Consider the following 12,475-nt stretch of genomic DNA (forward strand, 5'->3'; position numbering starts at 1 on the left):
GGCCGTGGAACGAGGGATATCATTGCTGATGTCCAATGGATCTTGGCTGAAAGCAGAGACTATCAGAAAGATGTTTATCTGTGCTTTATTGACTACGCAAAGGCTTTCGATTGTGCAGCTCATGACAAGCTATGGACAACATCGCAAAGTATGGAGTATACCAGAACACTTAATTGTGCTCATGAGGAATCTGTACATGGACCAAGAGGCAGTTGTTCAAACAGAACATGGGACCACTGAATGTTTTAAAATTAAGAAAGGTGTGCAACAAGGTTGCATTCTTTCACCATACTTATTCAACCTGTGCCATGGGCACTTTTAGTATTCACCACTAGATCTGTTTTGGAAGAAGTGCAGCCAGAGTGCCCCTTAGAGGCCATGATGGCCAAACTTCGTCTATCATACTTTGGACATATTGTCAGGAGGGAACAGTCAGTCGCTAGAGAAGGAGATCATGCTTGGTAAGATGGAGGGTCCGAGAAAAAGAGGAAGACCCCCAAAGAGATGGATTGGCCAGGTGACAGCATCGATGGACTCAAGTGTGGCAGCAGTAGTGAGGTTGGCCCAAGATCATTATGCTGTGCATAAGGTCGCTATGAGTCAGTGCCGACAACAACCTTTTTTGAACTCTAGGTCTTTCTATCAAGTTGTGTCCTTTTAGTGGATATGTCAATACTGACTTGTATTGTTCTTGTTATTGGTATTGTTGTTGTTGACAACCCTCAAATCCTAGCAACACCATGTGCTACAGAAAAGAAGTGCTCCATAACATTCTCTTGGCTATAACCATTATGAAAACAGTTAGGCAGGCCTTTCTTTCACAGAGCTTCTGGGTGAGTTGGAACTACCAGACTTTAGGTTAACAGCTGATCACACACCCTTTGTGCCACCCAGACCACTTGACTTGCAATATTCTAGTAAACCTACTGCTATTAAGCGGATTCTAGATAATAGCCACCCTGTTTATATAGGGTTTCTGAGACTTTAAGTCTTTCCTGGAGCAGGAAGTCTCATCTTTATCCTGAGGAGGGGCTGATGGGTTTCTACTGTCCACCTTGTAATTAGCAGTCCAGTGTTTATCATACCACAAGGGCTATCTAGTGTATAAGATGTTATTGTTAAGTACCATTGAGTCAGTTCTGATGTATAGCATACTTTAGTACCACAGAAGGAAACACTATACGCCCATGCACCATCTTCACAATTGCTGTTGTGTTTGCATACATTGCTGTTGTTGGTGTTGTTGTGAAGTGCTGTCAAGTCGATTCCGACCCATAGCGACCCTCTGTAGGGTTTCCAAGGAGCAGCTGGTGAGCTTGAACTTGCAATTCAGACAGCTTTGCAGTTTGGCGCATTAACCCACAGTTAGTCCATGTTAAACCATCTTTTTGAGTGTTACCCTCTATTTCACTGAGCCTCCACTTTAACAACCATAAATAAAGTCGTTCTCCAGAAACCAGTCCTTACTGACTGCATGTCCAAAGTAATAGAGACAAAGTCTTAACATTGTCATTAAGTCGTTGGTTCCTTTGGCAGTCCATAGCATATTCAATATTCTTTGCCAATACCATAATCCAAAAGCATCAATTCTTCTACAGACTTCCTTATTTGTATTGCAGTTTTCCCAAGCATATAAGGCTATTGAAAATACCATGGCTTGGATCAGGCACACCTTAGTCTTCAAAGTGACATCTTTGACCTTTAACACTCTTAAGAGGTTTTTTGTAATAGCATGCTTAATGTAATACATCATTTGATTTATTGACCGTTACTTCCAGGAGCATTGATTGTACATTCAAGTAAAATGAAATCTTTGACAACTTTAATATTTTCTGCATTATCATGCTGTTAGTTATTGGCCTTTACCACTTATCTGTCAGTTTGTTGTACTGTGGTGATTTGTGTGTTGCTGTGGTGCTGTAAGGAATGCCACCGGTATTTTAGATACCCGCAAGGTCACCCATGGTAGACAGGTTTTAGCAGAGCTTCCAGACTTATACATACTCAAAAAAGGAGAGGTAGGCTATTTCTGAATTGTCACCTACTGAAAACAATGGAACATTGTCAGATATAGCACCAATGATAAGGCTGGAAGACACTCAAACGATGACTAGGAAAGAGCTGCCTCTCCAAAGTAGAGTTAGCCATCATGACACAGATGGAGTAATAAAGCTTTGGGAACTTTCATTTGCTAATGGAGCTCAACACAAAATGAAAAGACAGCTGCAAACACTCATTAATAATCAGAACCTGGGATGTACGAAATATAAACCCAGGAAATTTGGAATTCATCAAAAATGAAATGGAATACATAAAGATCAATATTCTAGGCATTAGTCAACTTAAGTGGACTGGTATTGGCCATTGTGAATGAAACAATCCTGTCACCATATTTATTCAGTCTGTATGCTGAAGAAATAATTCAAGAAACTGGATTGTGTTAAGAGGAGCATGGCATCAGGATTGGAAGAAGACTACAGCCTTGAGTATGAATTGTACCTCAATGTAAAGAAAACAAAAAATCTTCACAACAGGACCAATAAGAACATCTGAGAAATGGAGAAAAGATTGAAGCTGTCAAAAAATTCATTTTGCTTGGATCTACAATCAATGCACATGGAAGCAACAATCAAGAAATCAAAGTACAGATTGCATTTGGATAACAAAAGACCTTTCCCTTAATCTGGGTTCACTAAAGAAGCAAAACAGTGAAGCTTATATATGTGTACATAAAGAGAAGTTTATGTAAGTATAAATTGCTACAATTTGATGAACTAGACCTTTGCTTATGGATGCAGTTGTTCAAAATTCCAACAGGAATAGAAGGGTTCTTCATATCAAGGAACAAGCTTGTTTCCTCAGTGCACTGAGTTGATAAGGATGGAAAATCTAGACATTGGTTATGAAAAATGGGGGACTACCTCCAAAAATCTAAAATGGCAGACTGATTGGCTACTACAAGAACAAGCAAGTTGTTCACTGGGGAGCTATCAAGGCAAGCAAACAAATCCCTTCAGGGCAAACCCCCCTCCAAGACTGAAACTCAAAGAGAATATGTAAGCTTGCTGGCAACCATTTTAGTTTTCTGGTGAGTTTAAGAGGGGTAAAGGCAGCAGTGAAGAAGGGCTGAGTTCAACAACGTTCCATAGACTCCCATTGACCTTGAGATGAGAGACAGAAGAGGAAGGACTGGTTGGTCTGAAATGTGGTGAGACCTGGGGACACCTGAGCCCATGGACAAGGACATAATCACTGAGGGCTAGGGCTAACAGCGAAGTGTCCAGCTGACGTAAAGTGAGGGGAGACGCACAAGAATACCCAAACTGGTAGAGCACCCATTCAATCTAGCCTCAATGGCTTGATGATCAGAACTTGAGAAATGGAAGATTTTTTTTTTAAGTTTTTGATAAAGGAAACAAGTGTAAATTGCTACAATTTGATGATGTAGTCACTTAAAACACCAACTGAGACTGGAGGAGTCTTCACATCAAGTATCAATCCTATCCCCACTGTATACAAGGCTCATAGGGATGGGCGACTTAGTCATTGGCTACCTAAAATGGGGAAGGGAGGTGCTATATAGGCACAAAGTGACTGGCTTACATGTTTTCAAGAAGCTTAGTTTCTGAGTGTGCAGGAGAAGGTAGAATCCACACTGAATAGTTTTCATCTTGTCTAGACGGGTCTGGTGAAAAGAGATGGGGATAAGATTATTATGATTCAAAAGTGACTAATCGTTGTCATGACTAATTGCAGATGTCACAACAGTAAAGGTAGATGTTTTGTAACAAAAAGGGGGAAGTAGTTAATCTTACAATTCAGGAACAGTAAACTCTAGGACCATTAAGGGAGGAGAACACAAGTGGAAGGTGGGACCTTATCCAGAGAAGCAGTGACACTAGAAATGGGGGTAGAGATGAGGATATGAGGGAATTCAGCAGCTGAGGACTCTAGACTCATGGAAAGAGAACGGCTGTGTGCTTGTGGCCAGGAGGAAGACTTGCAGAATGTGCCCTTTGGTTGTTTAAATGATTATATATTCCTGAGTGTTATCAAGTACATTCCAAAAAATCAGAGGGAATAGAAGCAAATATTGTTGTATGATGATGCACTAAGGTGATTGTCATCATTGCAATGAAACAATGAGTGTAAAACAGATGTTCACTCAATTCACAACAAAAACTTTTTTTTAATGGGGTGTCTATAAAGGCAAGAAGTGGTTGACGTACAAGCTTTCATGACTGTGCAGAGTTTTAGAATGAGCGGGATAAGATAGAATCCCCACTGAATAGTTTTTCTCTTCTCCAATTGGATCTGGTGAAAGGGGATGGGAAATATGCTGATAAGATTTTATGATTCAATTATGAGTAATCATTAGCAGGACTAGTTGTAATTGTCACAACTGTAATAGTAGAGGATATGTAACTAAAAGAGGTGGTGGTTGTTATGTGCTGTGGAGTCGGTTCCAACTCATAGCAACCCTGTACAGGGTTTCTGAGGCTGTAAATCTTCCTGTTAGCAGAAAGCCTCATCTTTCTCCCTAGAAACAGCTGGTAGCTTCAAACTGGTGACCCTGAGGTTCACAGCTTCAGTCATAACCACTATGTTACCAGAAAGGAGTACTTAATCTTTCATTGTAGGAACAGATGAATCCAGGACCATTAAGAAGGAAGAGCATGAGTGGAGTGTGAGATCCTACCTAGAAAAGTGGTAACAGCAGAGTAGCCGAGGCGATGGCATGGACACACAGAGCTACTTTGGCCTCTAGGCCCATGGCTGTGTGTCTGAGGCAGGAGCCTGGCTTTCAGAATATGCCTCTAGGACATTTAAATGAATATACATCTTTTTATTTTGTATGGGTGCATCAAATATTTTTGCTTTGTTCAATTGGGAAATATAAGATGTAACAGGGAAGACACAGGGAGGAAAACTGGTTGCAGAGAGGGGATTGTAATCACTGAAATGAAACGAAGTACATAATTTGTTGAATGTAAAGCTGATAACATTTTCTGTTAACCTTCACTCAAGGCATAATATAAAGTTAAAAATAAAAATAAATTTTAAAACCAAGGAGGTTTATATCAAGGAAATGGCTCACACAGTTGCAGGAGGTGGGCAAGTCCCAAATCTGATGGACAGATGTCAGGCTTGAGATTCCTGCAGTGCTAATGAACCAAGATCAGCAGATCACATGGCAGGCAAGCAGGCAGGCAGGTCCAGCAGGTAAGAACATAGGCTGCTGACATCTCGTAGGATCCGCAGGCAATAGAGGAGGCCGCTGGATCAAGTCCAAAGAACCAGAGGTTGAAGGATAAGCCAGATACAATATCCAGACCCATCAGAAAGCAAGCAAGTTTTTGCCTGAGGGTCCAATATATTGGAAGCAGGCCAGACCCCTGAGGAAATTTCATTTCAATTAATTAGCTGCTCATAGGAGATCTCATCAGGGGAATCACAACATTTTAACTGCCAAATCACTCATAATCCTGGCCCAGTGAACTTGACACAAAACCTTAACTATTATAACCTTTTTAAAGTGCTTAGGAGCAAAGACATCAGTTTGAGGACTAAGGTATGCATGACCCAAGCTATTTTCAATAGCCTCATATGCATGTGCAAGTTGAACAGTGGCTAAGGGAGAGCATAGAAGAATCGATGCATTTGAGTTGTGATGTTGGAGAAGAATATTGAAAGTACCATGGACTGCCAGAAGAACAACAAATTTGTCTTGGTAGAAATATATCCAAAATACTCAGTAGAAGCAAGGATGGCAAGATTGCGTCTCTAATACTGGGAAATATTCTCAGGAGATACCCATCTCTGGAGAAGGACATCATGCTTGGTAAAGCAGAAAGCCATGGAAAAAGAAGAAGATCCCCAATGAGATGGGTTGATACAGTGGCAACAACAATGGGCTCAAACAAAACTGCAATTTTGAGGCTGGCCCTGTATTGGGCAGTGTTTTGTTCTGCTGTGCATAGAGTAACTATGAGTCAAAACAGACTAGAGGGCATCTAACAACAATAACAAATTATTGGTCCAGTTGTGAGGACTTTCATTTCCTTTACACTCAGGTGCAATCCATAATGAAAGCTGTAGTGCTTGATTTTCAGAAGCAAACACTTCAAGTCCTCTTTGCTTATAGAAGGACAGGATCAAATTACTTTCCCTAAAGAAACATGGGCCATGTAAGTGATACGCCAATGGTTTAAAACTATAGACAATCTATGGATTCGTTCTAAAAATCAAACAAGCAACAAAGAAAAAAGAAAAAGAGTTAAGAAAAGCAACCTCAGAAGCTCAAACTAAATGGATAACACTACATGAGAAAATATGCAACATATTTGAGGGTTTGGGGGCTGAGGAAAAGAAGGACACAGTGTTGTTGTTGTTTTAAAAAAGGCCAAGGCTTTTCTTCTGCAGGGACAGCATATTCCTGGGTACTGAACCCTTCATCCCTGCCCTCTACACCAGCAACCTAGGTCTGGTCCATAATTCTTGTCCTTCACAGTGGGGTTAAGGAAGCTGTAGAAACACTCTGCATCCCCCACCCTCCATCTGACTTTCCCTTTTCTCACTCTGCAAAGGAAAATTGGGATTTGAAGATCCGTTGAGTTAAACCAACTGTGTTTTCTGGGGACCACAGAACTCCAAATTTTCCCATCAATTTAGTTTCTTTTAACCAGGAATAAGTGTGGCACTGTAGAATAAACTCTGGACTACTAACTAGAAGGTTGGGAGTTCAATCCCACAGCTTCTCCTCAGAACCATATACAGGATCACTCTAAATAGGAACCGACTCTACAGCACTTCACAACAACAAGGATTTTCATTTAAAAATAGAAATAGCAAGATTAAGTTCCACATGTCTGGCTAAAGTAATATTGCAGCATTTAAATCAAAGTGTAATAAGTGTGGGGCATGGAAGAAATGTTTATTTAAGTGGGAGGGAGGGCAACCTGGGCAAGAAAATATTTAGAATGTGGAAATTCGTAAAGATGACATTGTTGTTGTTGTTGTTACGTGCCGTCGAGTCGGTTCCGACCCATAGCGACCCTGTACAGGGTTTCCGAGGGTGTAAATCTTTGTTTCCTAAAATAAATTCTGTTTACTTCCAGCTATGTGGAAACAAATAAAGGCCAGCTCAAATTATTTTTGTCATTTAATTGCAAAAGCAGACAGCCTTGCCACACATTAACTATTAAAGACATGTTGTCTTTGTTCCTATATATAAAGTTGCTGACCAACCTGAAGGGCTTCCCTTATGGTTTATTCATTCATTGAGAACTAAGTTCCTACGGCTGGAAGAAATAATTTAAAATCATCTGGTCCAACCATTTCATTTCAGAGTAAGGAATCAAAATTCCAAAAAGTTGCAGTGCATTGCTAAAGTTCAGATCTCTAGTTAGCAATTAGAGTACAGGTCTCTAGTTCCTTAATGCAGTCTTCATTTCACTTTGCTGATGAGCTTTTTATGCTAATTTCAGCATCAAGAGAGTTTACACATGCATTAAGTAAGGTCTACCCACATAGTAGCTGACCTACATCTGTTTGTACTCAAGACATTGCTGTTCCCCATTGTTGCTTTTTCCTTTAAATTTTACTTACCTTCTTGTTGCTGAGAATATAAACAGTAAAATATGGACCAATTCAACAGTTTCTGTATGTACAGTTTAGTGACATTGGTTATATTCTCCCAATTGTGTAATCATTCTCAGCTTCCTTTTGGGAGCTGTTCCTCCCTCATTAACATAAACTCCCTGCTCCCTAATGTTCCCATCTAATACTTCCAGATGCTGTTGTCAATTTGGTACCATATAAATGGTGCTTAAAAGAGCATGGTGCTTAAAAAAGACCTTTTCTACTAGTCAAGCTAAACTGTTGTTTGGTTTTCAGAAGACTTTAGGGACTATTTTTGGTTTAAGGTTTAAATATTATCTCAGGGCAATAGTTTCAGGGGTTCATCCACCCTCCATGATTATAGAAAGTCTAGAGTCTGGGAGAATTTTACATTCTGTTCTAACTTTTCCCCCATTTGATCAGGATTCTTCTATGGAAACTTTGATCAAAATATTCATTAATGGTAACTGGACATCATCCAGTTCATCTGGTCTCATGGCAAAGAAGGCAGTTATACGTGTAGGCAATTAGTCACACATTCCACATACTCCTCTTGTTACTGACTCTCCTTCCTCTGTTGCTCCAGATGAATAGAGAATTGTTGTGTCTTGGATGACCACTTTTAGCCCACTGTTTCTTTATAACAACTATATCATGATGGTCAAGGATTAATAGTGGATATAAGATAAAGTGAGCCCTGGTGGTACAATGGTTAAGCACTCCACTGCCAAACAGAAGGTCGGTGGTTTGAAAGCACCAGATGATCCATGGGAGAAAGACATGGCAGTCTGCTTTCTATAAAGAGTTAATGTCTTAGAAAGCCTATGAGGCAGTTCTAATCTGTCTAACAGGATCCGCATGAGTTTGAATCAACCCAAAAGCGGTGGATTTGCGTTTCACAAAAGGTCATGTAATTGCTTCTTATGGTCTGATGTTCCTTCCCTCCTGTGTTTTAAAATACATTCAAAAGTAATCGTAAAAGTTTTTTGCCCAGCTACAATATGTGCAAAGCATTAGATGCCGTCATCACTTGTTGCTGTTGTTGTTAGGTGCCATCAAGTCAGTTCTGACTCTATGCACAAAAGAATGAAACACACTGTCCAGCCCTGATCCACCTCATCACAACTGCCGTCATGTTTGAGCCCATTGTTGGTTCCTTTGTGTTGGTTCATCTCAATGGGGAACTTCCTCTTTTTCTTTGGCCACCCACTTTGCATGATGTCTTCCTGGAAGAACTGGTCCCTCCTGACAACATGTCCAAAGTATGAGATAAAGTCTCACCATCCTCACTTCTAAGAATCATTCTAGCTGCATTTCTACCAAGATAGATTTGTTAGTTCTTCTGGCAGTCCATGGTACTTTCAATAATCTTCATCATCACCATAATTCAAATGCATTGGTTCTTCTACAGTCTTCCTTATTCATTGTATAACTTTCCCATGTAAATGAGGTGATTGAAAATACCATGGCATGGGTCAGGTGCACCTTAGTCCTGAAACTGACATTTTTAGTCTTTAACATTTTAAAGAGGTCTTTTTCAGCAGTTTTACCTAATGCAATACTGTAACTCTGTGCATTTCTTCCATCTTCTTTTGATGCTTTCTGTATCATTCAATATCTTGTCCATGGAGTCATTCAATATTGAAACCCTAGAAAAATTTTTTTCCCACTTTTGTCAGCTTAAGAAATATTAAGACTTGTTTATCACAATGCCTTCAGTGCAGCTTGGACTTCTTCCTTCAGTACAAACAATTCTTGATCATATACTACCTCCTGAAATGACTGAATATTGACTATTTCTTTTTGGTACAGTGACTGTGTATACCTCTGATCTTCTTTTGATGTTTTCTGCGTCATTTAATATTTTACCCATACAATCCTTCAGTATTGCAAGTCAGAACTTGAGTTTTTTTCTTCAATTCTTTCAACTTGAGAAATTCTCAGGGTGTTCTTTCTTTTTGATTTTCTAACTCCAGGTCATTGCACATTTCATTATAATACTTGTCTTTGTCTTTTTGAAATTTTTCTGTTCAACTCTTTTACTTCTTCATTTCTCTCAGTCACTTTAGCATCTCTACGCTCAAGAAGTTTCAGAGTCTCTTATGACATCCATTTTGGTGGTGTTTGGGGGTTTTGTTTTGTTTTTTCTTGTCTTTTAATGACCATTTACTTTCTTCATGTAAGATGTTTTTAATGTCATCCTGCAACTCTCCTAGTCTTCAGCCAATAGTGTCTAATGCATCAAATTCAATGGTCTCTAAATTCAGGTGGGATATATTCAAGGTCATATTTTGTCTCTCATGGACTCTTTTTTTCTTAACTTCAGGTTTAAACTAGACTTGCGTATGACCTATTGGTGATCTGTTCAAAAATCTGCCCCCAGCCTTGTTTTGATTCATGATATGGAGTTTCTCCATCATCTCTTCCTACAGATGGAGTCAATTTAATCCCTGTGTATTCTATCTGGTGAGGTCCATGTTTTTATGTTGTTGAAAAATGGCATTTGCAATGAATGAGTTGTTGGTCTTGCAAAATTCTATCATGCTATTTTTAGCATCATTTCTATCACCAAGGCCATATTTTCCAACTATTGATCCTTCTTCTTTGTTTCCAACTTTTTCATTCCAATCAGCAGTAATTATTAATGCATTGTGATTGCATGGTTAATCAATTTCAGACTGAAGAAGCTGTTAGAATTCTTTAATTTCATCATCACTGGCTTTAGTGGTTAATGCATACTTTTGAGTTAATAGTGGTATTAACTAGTCTTCTTTGTGGTGGTAGTTGTGTGACATGCAGTCGGTTCCAAATTATAGTGACCCTGTATGGGACTTCAAAGCCTGCAAATCTTTATGAAAACAGAAAAAAAATGCATTTCTTTCTCTCATGGAGTGACTAGCAGATTTGAACTGCTGCCCTTGTGTAACCCACTATGCTACCATGGATCTATGGTCTTCCTCAAAGGCATATGGATATATTCCTATTACAGACAGCATTATTTTTCTAGATAGATCTTGAGATGATCTTTTACTGATGAATGTGATGCCATTCCTCTTCAACTTATCATTCCTGTGGTTGTTGGATTCAAAATGTCTAATAACAATCCATTTCAGCTGACTAATGCCTAAGGATATCATGTTTGGTAAGGTTGAGGGTCAGAGAAAAAGAAGAAGACCCCCAACAAGATTGATTGGCCAAGTGGCAGCATCGATGGACTCAAGCGTGGCAACAGTTGTGAGGTTGGCCCAGAATCGGGCAGTGTTTCATTCTGCTGTGAATAAGGTTGCTATGGGTCAGTACTGACTCGATGACACCTAACAACAACAACAACAATGCCTAAGATATTGATTGTTATGCATTCCATTTCATTTTTGATGATTCCCAAATTTTCCTAGATTCATATTTCATATATTCCACATTCTGATTATTAATGGACATTTGCAGTTGTTTCTTCTCATTTTGAGTTGTACCCCATCAGCAAATGAAGATCCATAAAGCTTTATTCCATTCACGTCATTAAAGTCAATTTTACTTTGAGGAGGCAGCTCTTCCTTAGTCATATTTTCAGTGTCTTCCAACCAAAAGGACTCATCTTCTGGCTCTGCACCAGACAATATTCCACTGTTATGCATAAGGTTTTCAGTAACTAACCATTCAGAAGTGATCCACCTCTACCTTCTTTTTAGTCTGTCTTAGGCTGGAAGCTCCTCTGAACCATGTCAACCATGGGTGATCCTGCTGCTATTTAAAATACTGATGACATAACTTGCAGCATCACCACAACACACAAGCCACCACAATACAACAAACTGACAGATGAGTGGCAACATATTAAGTAACAAAGAACAGAATGAATATGAGCTCTGGGAAGTCATTGGTAAAATGAATACTATAATCTTCTGACTGACTTATTTTGATTAGCTGGAAAATTGGAAGAATAGGTTTCTGTATAAATAAAATTAAGACGAGTAAAGACACAGATGATCAGGGCAGAAAGAAGCCCTTTGGGAAACAGATAAGCATGAATGTAGCTTACCAGGAAATAGGAAGAGAAGGAGAATCTGAAAAGAAGTAGTAATGTTGTAATCGGTTCCTACTCATAGAGACCATGTATAAGGTTTCCAAGGAGTGGCTGGTGAGTTTGAACTTGAGGTCCAGTGCTTTATCCCAGAGTGCCACACCAGGATAACTAGCATTTATTTTGGTACCTACTGTATGCCAGACACTTTGTACTCATTCATTCATCCAACAGGACAGAACTTAACAACAACAACATAGGTTCAGACCCACCAGTTACTCCATGAGAAAAAGGTGTGGTTATCTGTTCCCGTAGATATACAGTCTTGGAAATCCAACATAGGGTCATTGTGAGTCAGAATCAAATTGATTGCAGTTAGTTTGTTTTTGTTTTTTATGTGCCAGCATGTAAAAATAGACTCAATTTGCTGCTCTCATGTAACCTATTTTAGAGAAGGGAGATAGACCAGTAAAAAAGATATGATGAAATAAAATAAAACTGGGACAGGAGCGAGGTAGTGCAGGTTAAAGGGTTACAGTTTTAGGTTGGGTCATCAGAGAAGGCATTTAAGGTAACATTTGAGAGTAGATGAAAGAATGAAGTAAGGGAACGAGCAACATGGGAAGACGTTTTAGACATAGAAATCAGCAAGTTCAAGGTCCTGAGGCAGATGAGTGTTTGTAAGCTCAAAGAGTAGCAAGGATGCCAGAATTAAGCAAGGGAGAAAATAATATCATAGAAGTAATGGTAAGCCAGATTATAGCAAAGAGTCTTGAAGACTTTATAAGGCAGTAATATTATTAAAAATGAGAAAACTGGTTTCCAAAGAGGTTTTTA

Source organism: Chrysochloris asiatica, unplaced genomic scaffold (genome assembly GCF_000296735.1).
Source record: "Chrysochloris asiatica unplaced genomic scaffold, ChrAsi1.0 scaffold00155, whole genome shotgun sequence".
Taxonomy (NCBI): domain Eukaryota; kingdom Metazoa; phylum Chordata; class Mammalia; order Afrosoricida; family Chrysochloridae; genus Chrysochloris; species Chrysochloris asiatica.